The sequence below is a fragment of the Pan paniscus genome, chromosome 15, assembly GCF_029289425.2.
Source record: "Pan paniscus chromosome 15, NHGRI_mPanPan1-v2.0_pri, whole genome shotgun sequence".
In the NCBI taxonomy this organism is placed as follows: Eukaryota; Metazoa; Chordata; class Mammalia; order Primates; family Hominidae; genus Pan; species Pan paniscus.
Window position 1 is genome coordinate 54,715,619 of NC_073264.2, and position 18,098 is coordinate 54,733,716.

Below are 18,098 nucleotides of genomic sequence, written 5' to 3' on the forward strand. Positions count from 1 at the left end.
GTGAGGTTATTTGATTGTTTCCTTGAGAAAGCACCCTGAAATAAATGTACTGGGTTAAGGATTATGGATGTTTTAAAAATTCTTCTTGCTTGTAGTTGAAATGATTTCAGAAAGGTTAAACTAATTTATACCAGCCCCCCCCCCCTTTTTTTTTTTTGAGACAGAATCTCGCTCTGTCACCCAGGCTGGAGTGCAGTGGTGTGATCTTGGCTCACTGCAACCTCCACCTCGCTGGTTCAAGTGATTCTCCTGCCTCAGCCTCCATGGTAGCTGGGATTACAGGCGCCCACCACCACGGCTGCTAATTTTTGTATTTTTTGATAGAGATGGGGTTTCACCATGTTGACCATGCTGGTCTCAAACTCCTGGCCTCAAGTGATCTGCCCACCTCAGCCTCCCAAAGTGCTGGGATTACAGGTGTGAGCCACTGCACCCGTCCTAAACTAATTTATACTCTTGCTAGCGATGTTTAAGAGTTTCCAACTCACTGTATATTCATTAAAATTAGTACTATCATTTTTTAATCTTTGTCAATTTAATAGGTGAAACATAGCATTTTACTTTAATTAGCAATATTTGTTGGCTAGTGAAGTTGAACTTTTCTCCAGCTTTATTGAGGTAAAATTGACAAACATCTTATATATTTAAAGTATATAACATGATGTTTTGATAGATTTGTACATTGTGAAATAATGACCACAAACTAATTAACATATTAATCACCTCATGTTATCAATTTTTTTTTGGTGAGAACATTTAAAATCTACTTTCTTACCAAATTTCAAGTATACAATACAGTATTGTTAACTATAGTCACCAGACTGGAAGTTACAAACTTTTAAAAAATGTTTCTTCACTTTGATTTCTCCATCACTGATCATCCAAATGTACCCTTTGTCCAGTTTTTGAGGGGAGGGGATTTTGGTTGTTGTTTGTATCAACTTGCATGAGCTTTTCGCACAGTAGTGGCATTAACTTTTTGTCAAATTTGTGCCAAATTATTTCTATCTGTCCTTGATGCATGTAAGTTTTCTATTCTTATGTAGTCCATTTTTAAAGTTATTTCCACTTGTGATTTCTTCCACTGCTTTTAAGTTTAGAAAGCATGAATTTCTGTTTGTTTTTCTTTAAAAAATTTGTATAAAAAGCTAAATATTTACCATGAAGAGGTAAGGGAGATTTTGTTTTTATCATCAGGCTTTTTTTCTCCTGCTCTTTCATTTCCTTCTTTAAACAAATCTATGATAATTAAAGTCATTTATGGTTAATTTTGGGAAAACACATTTTTCTCAATTCCAAAATTTCTACTCTTGTTTCACACCCATTTCTTGTAGAGTCTGCAGTAAGTGCAGTAGTCACATTAAGTAGAAATGATTTTCCACTGAGGGCTATAGAAGTATCTGTTCTTTACCTTCCTAAAAATGCATTGCTTGACAAAGATTAAAACTTTGGCACATAGCAGTTTTAAAAAATTTGCTATTGACTCAGTGTGCTCATGATTTGCAGAATCCACTTTGTTGAGTTTGCTGTTGTTGATGTTGGTTAAAACCTCCTCAGTGCAGAAATGTAAAATGCACATCATCTCATTTGTTTTCTTAAGGAGACTGATTCTACCCTCTGCATTGCTTCTCAGCGGGTCTGCCTTAAATGAGGAGAAATTGGGGGATGGGAGAATTTATACAATCATATCTCACAGGAGGTTTGATGTAAAAGAGATTAAGCCTTAGCATTGTTTCCCAAATTATTTTAAATGTCAGTTTAAAAGGCTTTTAAGGTTTTTTATTTTGAACGGAAGTATTAACTAGAACTGCCAGGGGCAGTTAGTTTGAGAAAAGCAATACTGTGCATCTTAAATTGGGTAGAAATTTTTATGACTCAAATTCTTCATTTATTATACCCAGATGGTGAGAGCAGGCTGCTGCCTCTGATGCCCTGGTGGAAACAAACCATCAAGGGACCCTTTTTAAAGATGGAAACCTCACTAGGACATTTGAACATGGTGTCAGCATTGCCTCTTCTTTGCCATGTTGACTGGAGCATCTTGAACTTGAAAACAATTCACTGAATTCCCAAAGTTTAAAGATCTTCCTGAAATTTCCCGTTGCCTGTATGTGCAGGGGCTATGGAATTAACTGAAGGTGTTGCTTCACCAAAGTAACTACCCACCCAAAAAGATGAAGCAATTATTTGCTCATTCAACAAATTATTTGTTCATTATCTATTAAATACAAGGTGTCCTATGGAGTTAAAAGAAGTTGCTTTTAAAAAGTTAAGTATAAAAACTGAAGAAAATACTTAAAAGTATAATTCATAAATTATACCTTAATGAAAAATTCTTTCATTTCTAGGAATCCTTTATTTTAAAATGAAATATACTTGTCTAATGTGGCATTGATGGTCGCTTAGTATATACAGCACTTCATAAAGTATGCTTACATATGATATATCATTTGGTTTATCCACTCTTTATAATACATAGCAAAGACATTACCAACTTCATTTTATAAATCAAAGACTCCATAGGTAAAGTTACATGGCTAGTAAGAGATGGAGTTAGAAATCAAACACAGGTTCTTGAATCTTAGGCTGACTTCATTCCCTCTATGCTATAATGCTGAAAGAGAGAGAAATAATAAACAGCTACTTTTGTAGGTGTGACATTTTAAGTGTTAGAGCAGCATTTTACTGGTGACTGCTGTCATAGCTTTCTTTGTAAACATGAATGTAAATTAGGGTATTGCTAGGATTTAATCTTTTATAAAAATAGAACAGCAGCTATGGTTTAAGTATAGTATGACTGCAAAGAAACTTTATGATATTTTGAGTTTAAACATGGAACACTCATTATTGCAACTTTTTTAGGAGAGAGAAACCCCAGGTTACGTTCTATCTCAGCATTGCATCAGAATTTGCTTTATTTTTGTTTTTTGTCTATTTCATTTGATACTGAGTTCATCTGGAGATTCAAAGCTGAACTGACAAATAATTGTAGCCACAATCACCTAATTGTGCTGATCATTAAGAGGGGAGGGTTTTCTGTCTGAGGGTAGTGTGGCTAGACAATGACAGGCTGGGTTATAACTGCTGAAACCACCATTGTGTGTTAAAAGAATGAGCAACAGATCCAGAATTTTGGTTGTTTGACTCTATATGAATTTTTGCTAGACTCTAAACTTGAGAAAAGTTTTAGTCATGGTACCCTTGCTCAGTAAAAAGCAGATGGGGAGAGGATTGTCATCATTTATACTTGGGCTACAATGTAGCATGGATGCAATTTTGGAAAAGAATTACTTAAAGGCCATAATACCAAGGAGTGAGGACATAATCAATTCAATTCAATAAATGTTTATCAAGTGCCTCCTCTAGGTCAGGCACAGTGCTGGGACCTAAGGCTGTGGTAGAAAACAAGTGAAATACAGCCACTTTGGTCATAGAGCTAGAGGGTAAGGGAAATTTCTGGTGTTAATATGTGATTAATTACAATAACATGATGAATAAAAAAGTAATGTGATTAATAAGAAAGTGAATGAAGAGGCCAGGCGCAGTGGCTCATGCCTATAATCCCAGCACTTTGGGAGGCCGAAGTGGGCTGATCACGAGGTCAGGAGATCAAGACCATCCTGGCTAACACAGTGAAACCCCATCTCCACTAAAAATACAGAAAAATTAGCCAGGCGTCTTGGTGGGTGCCTGTAGTCCCAGCTACTCAGGAGGCTGAGGCAGGAGAATGGAATGAACCCGGGAGGCGGAGCTTGCAGTGAGCCGAGATTGCATCACAGCACTCCAGCCTGGGTGACAGAGCAAGACTCCATCTTAAAAAAAAATAATAATAATAATAAAAATAAAAAAGTGAATGAAGAGTAAAGAAATCTAATCTAGTCTAAGGACTAAAGGAAAACTTTTTGAATCTTTCAAAGATCTTAGCAACAAAAATAGTATTTAGAAAAACCAAGGTATGATGGTTAATTTTATGTGTCAAATTGATTGGACCACAGGGTGCCCAGATATTTGGTCAAACATTATTTCTGGTGTTTGTGAGGGTGTCCTTGGATGAAATGAATGTTTGAATCTGTAGAGTTACTGAAGCAGATTGCCCTCTCTGATGTGGGTGACCCTCATCCAGTCAGATGAAAGACCGAATAGAACAAAAAAGGCGGACCCTCATGCAAATAAAGGGAATCTCCTCTTTCCTGACTGCTTGAGCTGGGACATAGGTCCTTTTCTGCCTTCAGAATTAAATTAAAACGTTGGCTCTTTTTGTGTCTTAAGCTGCTGGCCTTGGACTGGAACTTACACATCAACTCTTCTGGGTCTCCAGCTTGCTGACTGGAGATCTTCAGCCTTCTTAGCCTCCATAATCACAAGATCTAATTCCTTAATAAGTCTCCATCTCTCTTCCTCTCATCCTCTTTTCCCATATACATATATATAATTAATATTTATATATATGTATATATACAGACATACACATATACATACACATCCTATTGATCTTATTTCTCTGGAGAAACCTAACACACGAGGCATCAAAACCAAACCAGGGCCAGGCACGGTGGCTCACTCCTGTAATCCCAGCACTTTGGGAGGCTGAGGCGGGTGGATCACAAGGTCAGGAGATCGAGACCATCCTGGCTAACATGGTGAAACCCCATCTGTACTAAAGAATATAAAAAAAAAAAATTAGCCAGGCGTGGTGGCGGGTGCCTGTAGTCCAAGCTCCTCAGGAGGCTGAGGCAGGAGAATGGTGTGAACCCGGGAGGTGGAGCTTGTAGTTAGTGGAGATCACGCTACTGCACTCCAGCCTGGGAGACAGAGCGAGACTCCGTCTCAAAACAAAACAAGACAAAACAAACAACAACAACAACAAACCAAACCAGACATCATCTTCAGGAAGCTTTCTATGACTCACCAAGGCTGGGTTGGGTGCTTCTCCTCTGGACTTCCATAGAATCTTGTGAGTGTAGTCCATTTAAAAATAGAAGTATTTTTCAAATTTTTAGCTAATGTTAGATTCTAGGGATCAATAGCTAAAGAACTATATGTTTCTGAATTAAGGCATTGAAACAAGAATTTCAACATTGCTGAGTCTCAGAGATTGTTTCTACTTATAAGAAAGATCCAAAATATGGTTGTCATATGTCAAAAATAAGCTTTATTTTCAGTTTTACAGAGAAAGAGTATGTGACATTTTCCTAAATATATGGAGACTCTCCATAAGAAAGGAATATATTTAGCGTCAGCAGGGCAAGGGTCATGAAGGTACCCTACTTGATTGAGGACATGGGGTGGGGGCCAAGGAGGTGGTCCATGTGGTCGGGATATTGATTACATGCAGGGGAATTGACCATATAAGTAAATATATTAAGAGAATTGAAAGCCAGATTTCTCTCTTTTAGAGAAAGGATTTACCAATAAAAAGAAGGAAGGCTAAAGAAAACCCATACATGAGTCATGGGTTTTGGAATTTACAGAGAGATAGATATAGATATTGAAACAAATATAGATTTATGTATAGACATGTGGGTATTAGAGGGAGTAGAAGCAATCATACCCAGTAGCAATGAGTACGCCTCATACCCATATCTTGATTACTAAGTATCATTCTCCACTAAAAGGAAACAGAGTTCCTTGGAGAAATAAGTGATTCTGGGACTGGAGCAGGAAAAGTACAAGATGACTCTGAAAAATGTTGTGTGCTAAAAAAATAAGAAAGCCTACAAAGAATATTGGGGACATATCAAAAGGATACAAGAGTTATTTTGAAAAAACTCTCACTGGCTACATGTAGAATGATCTGGGCCTCAAAAAACCATAATGATAGAAATGTATGAATGGATAAATATAAAAAATTCTACCTTTCAGTAGAATGCCAGATAATGAATGTAAAAGGAATAATAAAATTTAGAAAAAAACACTATTTAAAAACCATAATAATAATAATAATTAAAGCAAGACTCATCAATGGTTGCTAAACTGGTGGATAACATTTGATGAGGAATGGGATATTTACATAGTCTCAAAATAGAGCCACAGAATTTACTTATTAATGAGTTTTTAATAAGTATAAAAGATATATTAATTAATTTTAAAGTGGAAAATCTGGTCAATACCATCTTAAGAAAAAAAGTTACCACAATCTTTAAATTGGAAAATTGACATAATGTGTCTTCTGTTATGCACTAAGAAGACTACAGCATCATTTTTGTAGTGCTCTTGCTAAAAATCATGAATATGAATTTAATAATGAAGAAACATCAGGTAAACCCAGACTGAGGGCCATTCTACAAACTAACTGTTGTGTACTTTCAAAAATATTAAGGTCAAAATAGACAAAACAAAGCAAGCCCTCTTGGCTATGAAATGCATGGCCGATCCTGGATTTGATCCTGGACTTGTAAAGGACGTTAAAGGGACAGTTGGCACAATTTGTTTAGGATCCATGGATTAGATATTATTATTGTATTGATGTTAATTTCCTGATTCTGATTGTTTTGCTATAGATACATAGGAAGATGTCTTAGTTTTTAGAAAATATTCACTGAAATATTAAGGAGTATCCTATCTACAACTTACTCTCAAATGATTCAGAAATGTACATACAGAGAGACAAAGAACAATAAATGAGAAAGAGAATGTAAAATGTTATAATTGGGGAATCTGGGTGAAAAGTGTACCTGATTTCTCTATACAATTCTTGTACCTTCTCTGTAAGTTTAAAATCATGTTAAAATAAAAGTTTAAAAAATTGTTATCCTTAAAATGTAATTACTGACATACCTGTTAACAAATTAAAACAATGTGTTTTAAATGCTTTTGTTTTCTGGAGTCTTTTTTTCATGTTATTGGGTCAGATCTCAGAATCAATACAACTTATCAAAGGCATACATTTACTTAACTTTCAACTAATAATCTATTAAACATGTAAAACAGTTCCTGAGCTTTAACAATGTTGATTTCATATTGCCACTTCGTTGATAGAAGAATATAAACCATAGTCAAGTCAAGAACTTGATTTGTAGAAAAGAGAAATCTCAAAGGTAATCTAACAGTTGTTCAGGAAGACTGTGAGTTATCAGTCACCCTGTAAACACCAAAAAATATGATTTCATTATATCAGGAGTGAAGAGACTGTGGCAAAAACAAAAGAAATGGAAAATGTGGCATTTTTCCACCTAGAGCTCACAATCTAATCCTGAACCAGATCTAGTACCTTGACTACAACCACCAAAGGACTTTAAGACCAGTACAAATTTCAGCTGTGCAAACTGAAACCTTACACAGGAAGGGATGTAGGACAACAGTGCACAAAGTTGGGAGAGATGAATTCATTCAAGGCATTTTTATGAAGAACAAGCCAGGCTGAGGCATCTTTCTAGCAGGGGGGATACAGCAGTATACTAGACAGACATGGTCCGTCCTGGAGTTTAGGCTTATGGCACAATTAGGAGCTATGAAATGAATAGTCACCATCCAAATTATTTAGTGATGTTTGTAATAAGTATCACAACGGAGAAGTTTGGGTGCTGTGAAGGTGTATGAGGAAGGTTAAGAAAGGCTTCTCAGAGAAAGTGAGGTTTCAGCTTTGGCAAGAAGAAAGACTAGGAATTGACTGGATTAAGGGAGGAGGGAACCTTGCTCTGGGCAGAGAAAATACCCCCTTGTGGAAGGCAGATGGAAACCTTTGAAGGACTGCAAGGTTAGTGTGTCTGGTGCATGGCGAGCTGGAGGGAGAGTGAAACAAGATGTGCTGGCTTATGTGAACCTTGTAGGATCCTAAAAACATTGGAGAATGCGTTGTAGGGGAAAAACGGGGGAAACAAAAGTGGAGAGGATCAGCAGCTGGAAAAGTGGTGCTGTTGTATAGGCATCATGTAACAGAGGGTTAGCCTGGAGTGTTAGCAGTGAACATGCAGAAGAGGATGGAGAAATATATTTGTTGCTGATGTGGAATCCATAGAGTGATCAGATGTGGGGGATGATGGAAAGAGAGAAACCAAAATGACCTGAGAGTCTTGGCTTGAGTGTCTGGGAAAGTAGCAGAGCCGTTTATTAATCTACAGAGGGAGGAGGAATTAGTTTTGAGATAACGATCATGAATTAAGCCAAGGATACTTCTTGGAGGAGCAAGAAATGAGAAAGCACTCCATGAAAGTTACAAGGAAATTATATGGAAAGGCATGAAGGCAGAAAGAAGGCCATCAGTAAAGGTATCTGCTTGCAGAGGAGCGACTAGAGAGAAGGACTCTATTGAAAAGGAGGAATGTAGAAGACAGTCTCAAAGGAAAGGCAAATATATTTGAATTCAACCAGTTGTGCCTGAAAATAGATGGTGCTGAAGACTACTGTTTAAGGGTTAGATTAAAGATTATCCTAATCTAATTAGGAGTGGGATTGCTCATGATTGACCATGGGGGCAGAGGCAGAAGGAAGGTGCCACTAATTTGATGCCCAAAGAGATTCAACAGTGACAAAAATAAATAGTGCAAAATACTACACTTGGATATTTAGTCCTGTCCAAATAATTGGGATAGGGAAAGGGATTATAAGCAGTGGAGGAGAAGGACACTAGATACCATAAATTCTGCAGGAGCTGGTCATTTGCCAAAATGAACAATGTCAACAATGATAGCAACAAATGCAATGATAGCAACAAATGCAAAGACTATTCATTGTGCCTTTAATACATGCTCACTAATCACTTACTATGTTTGATCTCATTTAATTGGTGCTATCACCTTGTAAGTATTTTTTAAAATCTTCATTTGCACCTGGAAAATAGAGCTCAGAGAAGTTATCAGAGAAGATATAATTAACTCCCCAAGCATGAAACAACCTTAAGAAGTGGAAGAGGCAAGGTACAGGGCTAGAATGATTAACTCTAAAATTCTTATTCCTTACACAATGATTCTAAATCATTTCTAACCTAGAGAAACCTCAGGAGGCCCAAGGTTTCTATCTGTTCGAAGAAGAATCTGGAAATGGCTCTGGATGGCCCATCCATATCAATTTTGCAGACCCATCTGGAGCTCTGTTGCAGTGGAAGAAGCTGCACAGGAGAAAGGATGAATGAGAGGGCTGAACATAAGAACACGGAAGGGACTGAAGCCTCCACTTTTCCCCACCTCTGCCTATTGCCACAGTATCTGGATTAAAACTCTATGAATTGATCACTGTTTTGGTTTATTTTTCTGACTCTCTAGGGTGGGAAATGTTCTCTGTCTAGGCAGTAATCCTTCCCTACTTTGCATGACTCCCAAGAAGTAGTGCTGCTAGGATTTGAACCCAGGTCTGGTAGATGCCAGTGTGCGTGGGCTTCTACAGGCAACACACCCCTTTGTAAGGCTGGGGGAAGTTTGCAGGGGGGTCTTTTAGCTAAACACCCAGCGGACAGTGGCTTCCAGGGAGGGTGTGACTAGAAATTAGAAAATCTAGAACTTAAACTGCATTTCACTGGCCACAGCTAGCAAATGACCTCAGCTCCTTCTTCCTCTATAGAAATCCAGCTTGCCAGATATAGCACAGAAATTTCAAGAATAACTGCTGTGTAGCCTCAGTTATTTTATTGTTAAAAGCTATGCACCAAAATATAGGATAGCAATTATGGGAGAGAGGATGGGTTTTATCAAGTTTAACTCAATTTAACATTGTGTCTTAAAAAAATCTTATGTTTCAAACCAATTCCACTCATTGAGGATTCAAGTTCACATAACTTTGCAACACACAGCTTCCTGCCACTATGGAAAAAGGGCTTTAGAAGACTTACAAGGCTTCATAGACTTCAAATAAGTCTTATGAAACAACATGTTCACGTGTTAAGTGCAAATGAGTCAGAAACATAAGGATTAAATTTCCCTTAAAATACACAGGGGTTTGAAAATGAAGGGAAAAATGCTGAGGGCAAAACGTGTTTTGGATTTTGGCAAACCCAAAACATTTGAAAAAAAAAAGTGGTTTGATGTTTGATGAACCCTAAACACAGCAGAGTTTGCTCATCGCTCATTGTAATGAAGACCAATAGATCATTTGTGTGTGAAAATGCAGAATCCCACTGGAACTGCCTGTGGACCCCTCACTACTGTAGAACTTGACTGATTCTCATTTCACTAATTCACAAACTTCCTTGCTCACACAGTGGTGGTGGTCTCCCCACAAGCGTTCTCAGCAAAGACATAGTAAGAGCATATTGGAGAAGATGCCTCGGATTACTAAGACTTCATTAGTCTTATAAAATGCACTTGGGGGCATAACCACTGTACAATAAAACATTAACAGAAATCATTAAAATGGAACCATGCCTCGTCAAGATAAATAAGAGGACTGTGTTTTATGTGGCATTGTCTTTATTTCTTTAAATTGGTTTGTTCACTTGCTAATTTGCAAAACTGAACAATCAGACGTTCTGTGGTATAAATTAAAGCAGTGAGATTCCTCCATTCATAGATATCCCATCAGAACCCCTGATTTGTACTGAAGTTTCTGAAGTCATAAAGATGAGAATTAAGTCTGGAGGATGTTGTAGGGGCCACAGTAATATTAGGAGGTGAATAAAGAGAATGGTGTTTTTTTCTTCCCAAAGTACTTTCTGAGGGTCTATGTGAGAACAGAATTTGAAGTGTCTTTTTTTGCCCCTTCAGTCTTAGGTCTCTCATTGTGTGCAAACACCGGCTTCTTCATTAACGAATTCCCAACCTAAATAATTCCCTCTGAATTATTTATGTTGGGCTTTGATTTGAACAGACATTACTTTACTCTTATAATCCTCTAGTAGTTGGAGTTATGTGACAAGCTGTCCACTTTTTAAAAGACTCTTTCATAATGAGTCCCAAAAAATGTTTCAAAGACAGGTTGCTCTAAAAATAGCAACATTAGGCACCAGGAATGAGTGCTGCATGCCAGCCCTGTGCTAAGCTCCTTGCATACCCTATACCACAGAAACTTCTGTGAGGGAGGTGCTATTACCTCCATTTTGCAGATGAAGAAATGGAGGCTCAGCCAATGAAATCATCATGGTAGAATTGATATTTGAACCATTCATTCATTTGACAAACATTTATTAAACAATTTGTGTCAGGCATTATGGCAGATGTTGAGGATGTCATGATGAATGACAGAGCTCTTGCTCTCACAGAGTTGGCATTCTAGATGGAAGAAGACCTTTCTGACCTGAAAGCCATGTTCTTGACCACTGTATACATTCTTTGTGGTTTTTAAGTACAGAGGGACAGAAATCAACACAATATGAATTTCTCTAGAATTAGTTCATATGAGAGTGTTTGGTTATAGGAACAAGGCTGTCTGTAAGATACCATTCTTCAGATAGAGAAAAGTTGACAAAGCAGAAAAGAAAACCTCTTATGCAAAAAGTTAACCTTCTCCATTTTGCAAATTGGCATACTGTAAGTCTAAAACCATTGCTAAATACACTGACGTGGGCCTGGACCTCAAGTTGTTAAGAATTCCTTTGTAGGTAAGGAGGATATTCTCCCCTACCTTGGGTGTCCAGTTGAAAAAGAACTTTGCTTTCTTTCTCTATTAGCAAGTACTTGCTGGCATCCTTGTGACTTTCCCAACTAACTGATTTGAAATTTTATGGATCTGAGGGTAATTTGTTGGTGGCATATATATATTTTTTAATCCAGAAAGCTTGGGCTTGTAAAACTTGAGCTGCAAATTTTTATTTGCCCAGCGTACAAGAATTTGGGGGATGAAAAAGGATCTAGACCAACTTTCTTAATTTATAGAAACAGAAAAACTGAGGTCTAGATATTTGAAATACACATAGCTCTCATCAGGGCAGGTATGGTCTAAATCTCATAGGAAAGAATCAGAATTAACCATTCTTAAACTAAGTTTTATTGATTACTCACACATTCATTGGAGTCACTCTCATTATTATGATTTAGAAAATATTACCTAGAAACTCCAGTCCATCACTGTGGGAAGTCAAGCTCCTTTCCCAGAATATCTGCACATTTCCAGGGCTCACATTCTTATGCCCACCACTGACTCCAGGTTCCAGCTGCTCACCTTAGTTCCATTTGAGGATAATCATATCGTCCCTCACATTATGTTACTGCTCCATGGTGCATTGGCCTACACTTGGAACTCAGAGCTTTGACATAATTCTGTCCCTGCCACACACACACAGAAAAAGACCAAAGCAAGCAGCAAATAAAATATAAAAACACTCATTTATAAAAAGCCTTTTTGGATTTATCAAACTTCACTGGGGTTTAGGTAAGATTGAGATGATTTATTATTGCAACATCTTACTACTGAATATTGGACAGTCTTCATCTTAAAATGCCCCTTGCTCCTTGTTGCAAGTAAGGCTGAGTCCCCAGCCACATTGCCCTGGATGCTCTTTCTTTCTCTTCCTGCTCCTGCTTCCTTTTCTAAAAGTCTCTCTCTTCTCAGGAACAAAATAGAAGTTCTTCTATGTTCCCTTTGTATTAATTGATATATAATTCATATACCATACAATTCACCATTTTAAAGTGTGCAATTGAATGGTTTTTAATATATTCACAAAGTTGTGCAACAGTCACTACTATATAATTCTAGAATATTTGCACAACTCCAAAAGGGAACCTCATACTCTTTAGTAGTCCTCAGTCCCCTAGCTCCCAGTTCTTGGCAACCACTAATCTACTTTCTATCTTTGGATTTGCCTGTTCTAAACATTTCATATAAATGGAATCATTCAATATATGGTCTTTTGGTTCTGCCTTCTTTCACTTAGTGTAATGTTTTCAAGGTTCATCCACATTGTAGCATATATCAGTACTTCTTTCCTTTTTATGACTGAATAATATTCCATTGTATGGACATACCTCATTTATTTACTCATTTATCAGTTGATGGACATTTGGTTTGTTTCTAACATTTGGCTATTGGAATAATGTTGCTGTGAACATTTGTGTACAAGTGTTTGTATGAACATATATTTTCAGTTCTCTTGGGTATATACCTAGGAGTAGAATTGCTGGGTCATATGGTAAGTCGATGTTTAACTTCTTGAGAAATTGCCAAATTTACGCCTACATTTTCTTCTAAGAATATTATAGTTTTAGCTCCTATAATTAGGTCATTGCTTCATTTTGAGTAAATTTTTGTAGGTAGTGTGAGGTAGGGGGTCTAATTTACTCTTTTGCATGTGGATATCTAGTGTCCCAGCACTATTTGCTGCAAAACTTTTCTTTCCTCATTGAATTGTCTTGGCACTCTTATTGAAAATTGACTAACCACTAAATGTATAGTTTTACCTCTATGTTCTTAAGCAGAACAATTCCACAATCTCCAGCCCTCACCTCCAAATTTAGCTCAGAATATTCCTTTGCACACCTACGGATTTAGCTGAAGCATAAAAAATATTGTTCACAAGTATGCCTCTGATTAAAGTCTTAGACAAGAATTACCCTCTAACACACTGGGAATGAGGAGTGAAGAGGAAAGATGGTCTGTCCTTCTAGTTACACAAGAATTAACAATACAATACAGTAGCCAAGAGGATGATCAGACAGTCATACTAGTTGTGTAAAGATTTGGGGCAATAATCTAGTCTCTTTGAGCCTTAGTTACTTTTTGCAGTATATATCTCATAGTATTTCCATGTAGGCATTCCTTCTCAGAATTTCTCAGTAAATGTGTGTTTTCATTAATCTTGCATTCCATAAAAATCAATTGAGAAATCAGAAAAACAGGAAAAACTATCATAGTTCTTCTGTGAGAATTAAAGCTTAATAATCAACATAGAAGTGTTATGAGCTTTAAGACAGCCACCAATGTCACACTGAAAGCAAGAACAAGAACTGCTGACCCTCAGAGTTGAAAGTTAAGGTAAGCATTTCTGGAAATGAGACAGTCCCATATAGGAGAAAAGCAGCCACCATCCAATCCTGATCAGCAATGTATGGCTATTGAGTACTTGAAATGTGGTTAGCCTGAATGATATGAGCTATAAGTGTAAAATATGAATTAGATTTTAAAGTCTTAGTACGGAAAAAAGAAGGTAAAATATCTCATTAATAATTATTATATTGATTACATATCAAAATTATAATGTTTTGGATATATTAGGCTAAATGATGTATTATTTTTGCCTTTTCCCTCCTTTTTAATGTTACTCCTAAAGAATTTAAAATTATAGAGGTGGCCAGCATTTGTGGCTGATGGCTATTGTTACGTGTGGCAGGCAAAATTTTAAGACAGCCTCAAATTTCCATGCTTCTGGTGTACACACACCTTCTGTTTGTTTGTTTGTTCGTTCGTTTGAGACAGATTCTCTCTCTGTCGCCCAGGCTGGAGTGCAGTGGCACGATCTCAGCTCACTGCAACCTCTGTCTCCTGGGATCATGCCATTCTCCAGCCTCAGCCTGCTGAGTAGCTGGGATTACAGGTACCCTACCATGCCCTGCTAATTTTTGTACTTTTAGTAGAGCCAGGGTTTCACAGTGTTGCTCAGGCTGGTCTTGAACTCCTGAGCTCAAAGTGATCCACCTGCCTGGGCCTCCCAAAGTGCTGGCATTACAGACGTGAGCCACAGCGCCAATACACACCTTCTTTTCCTTATTCAGTAAAAGTACTGCTGTAAAGGGATTTTGGAGATACAATTAAAGAATCAAATCAGTTTACCTAAAGACAGGGAGATTAGGTAGGTGGGCCTGACCTATCACCTGAGCCCTTTAAAACCTGAGTTTTCTCTGACTGGTGCTGGAAAGGAAGGCGGAGAGCCATACTCCAGCTGGCCTGGAAGAAAGAAAAATATCGAGTGTGAACTGCCTGATGGGACCACATGACAAGAAACTGTGGACAGCCTTTGGTTGCTGAGAGTGGTTCCCAGCCAACAGCTAGCAGGAAAATGTGGATCTAAGTCCTGCAGCCTCGAGGAAATGAATTCTTCCAGCATCCAGTGAACTTGGAGAGGACCCCAAGCTCCCAGTGAGAACTGCAGTCTCAGCTGACACTTTTAGATTTTGGCCCTGTGGATCTTGACCTACAGAAACATGAAATAATATGTTTGTGTTGTTTAAAGCTGCTAAATTTGTGGTAATTTGTTATGTAGTAATAGAAAACCAACTAACCATGTTATAAGAGCTTGTTTGTGATCTTCTCTGTGACTAAGAGAAGTTTATTTATAAGTCATTCTTATAAATAAAATAAATAAGAGAAGTTTATTTATAAGTCATTCTTATAAATAAAATAAATGTCTATAAGTTCATATGCATTGTATACTTTATACAAATCCTATGAACGGTGTTTCAAGAAATAACACATTTGGAAGCAAAATAAGTCCTTAAATTAGCAATTTTGACATATCAGTTCGTGTAGTGTTGTTAATCTTGCTAGGGAGTCCAAATGTTAGGTTTGTTAGCATTATCTCATAATTTTTGCAGGCATTTTCTAATTTTTGAATATTAACTATAAACCACATCTTTGTAAATACTATAAAATATGAAAAAATAAAAACAAGCCAACAAAACAAAACAATCCCACCAACCCACAAAAAAACCCCACTAAACCAAAAAAAGCTAAACAACTAAAATATTAAATATTACTTCTCTCTTGGTAAATACTAGTAAAATACAGAATAACTTATGATTTCAGAAATTTCTAAGATTTTCTGGGGATTCTAATTTTTTTTGTTTTCAATTCCCAAAGATTAATATCCATTGGGATTTTGGAAGCACTGGTTAGTCTTGTTATAAGGATTAAATAAACTAACAAAATAAAGGACTGAGCCTACGGCCTGCAGTTTGGAAAGTGTCGAATACATGGTTGTCATTATTAGTATCAGTCTTAGACACATAAATAATGAGCATTAATGAATTTAACTAAATTTTAATCTGAATTTATACACAATAGATGAGAGGAGAATGGGGGAATTTTAAACAATTGGTTAAGATGAAAGTCAAAGGTAAATCCGCAACCTGAAGATATTTTGACTTATGGAATATTTTGATTTATTAAATAATTTTTTGAAAGAATCACTGGGATAAGTAGTAAAGGCACATGTTGGGGCTCTAAGATGAGGTAATAACAAGGCAAATGATAACCGTTTCCTCAAAACCCATGTCTATCCTCTTATAAGAGTTGAAATTGAGTTTGAACAGTTTGATATGATTTGCTTGTCACTAACAGAAAAATACTTTGCCGTACCTAGCAAGCAACACACTTTCTGTAACTTAACCACAGAAACAATATCTACTCTTCCTCTGCTTACTACGGGGAAGGTTGCAGTTAAGGTTAAAAGAAAAGAACAAAGAGGTGAAATGGATTGTGATTCCGTGTCTTAACTTCCTTCATTTCCTCTGGAGTAGCTTATTTTCTCCTATTCATCCAGCCATATTATCCTCTCAAATCTGAACCTCAAGTTTTCCTGGAAAAGTTGTTTCTGATGAACTCCCCTTGTTCTTGTCAATTTCCACTCCGTCCTCATGGACTTTTTCAGTTGTGTGTTTTCACTTGGAATAACCACCTTCGAAATCTTGTGTGTTCTTTGGTCTGCAGGTGCCACTTCTCCCTCATTAGATTATGGGGTCCTTTGGCAGAATAACAAGGCAAGTTTTTTGTTTGTTTCTTTAGTTTTAATTCACATCGTTCTACACACAAATGGTAATTAACATTGAGTATGTGATGAGAGTCAAGACTTCTGAAAAGATTCCTTTATAACTAAGTCCATTTTTTTTGAATTTTGGAATATTCTAGCTCCTGCTGAAATGGAATAAATTTGGTGGAATTTCACCGTCTTAGGACTTTGGGGCTCCTATAAGTCATTATTCCACCTCTGCCCCTCTTGTGTCCTCCATGTAGGACACACAGTGTACACTTTAGCAGGTGTCAGCAAATCCCACACATATGGTTTCTTCCAACCCTTTACATGAACAGAAAGTATTTCCATTCATATTAATTCAACCTTGAACCTATTTTAGAAGCAGCTGGAAAAAGCCACATTTATCTTTGCCATTATGCAACCAGCTAAGAATTAAGGAAATCGTGTGGTTAGACAATCGCAAAAAAGACCCAGCTCATTAGAGATGGGCAAACCTTGAAAGAGTTGGTTCTGAGAGGGCCCCTGAAGTTTGGCTCCTTCCCTGAAATTAATAACCTGTACATGTGTCACAGGATCTCTCAGGAGGTTATTGCCTCGTGAGGTTATCACCCTTTTGCCTGTAATTGTCTTTCCCAGCGAGGGCTCTGTCATGGGAGAATTCAGACTAATAGCATTACGCTGTTACTGTGGCAGTCTCCTTACCCAGCCCCATCCTCCCTTTTTTTTTTTTCTCAGAAATGATGGACCTTTTGTCCAAGCAACAGGAGAAAATTTAGAACAGGAAAAAGCCCACAGGGTCAAATCTTTCTTGTTATATTGTGGGGATGGTCCTATGTAAGCTGTGTAAATAAAGTAGGATGTTGCTGCCACTGATGATGATGACTTCTCTGGAGAAAACCATCGGGTGCCCTTTAAAACAAAGAATTAGACATGGTCTCTGGTGAGGGGATTTGCTAGGCCTGTGACAGGTGGTAATTTCAAAGTGAGGTCTGTGCACAGAGGGAGGCCTTGAGAACATTGGAGACAAAGTGTTATATGACCTCAAATGTTTCTCTGGCTTGCTTTCTCTCTCTCTTTCTCTTTTGAGCTGCAAGTAGCTTCTGGAGATCCAGTTCCATTCAGGAATTTCAAGAATCCATGAATTCTCCTGTTACCAAAGTCCTATCTTTTAACATTATCTACAGCCAATTGTTTCACTACAGTAAAATGAATCCAGCGTGGAAAGTGGTCAGGGTATGAAAAAGCCCATGAAGTGAGCCTACAGGACCTGTCCTCCATGTCCACCATCTCTCTGTGCTATCGTTGTTTTCTCATTCTCATAAGCGCAAGTATCAGAAATCAAGGAGACTTGCTTTTACATGTAATTATCTTTTGGTTTGCTGGTAGGCTTTATTTCTAATTTATTTGCTTGAGTCTTCAAATGTGTAGCCATTATGGGCCATGAAACTTCACGTCTGATCATTTGGAAATTTAGTACCCTTTGAAACAAAGAAAATTAAAACAACAACAATAAAAACATTGTCCAATTTCATTCACAATGAAAACA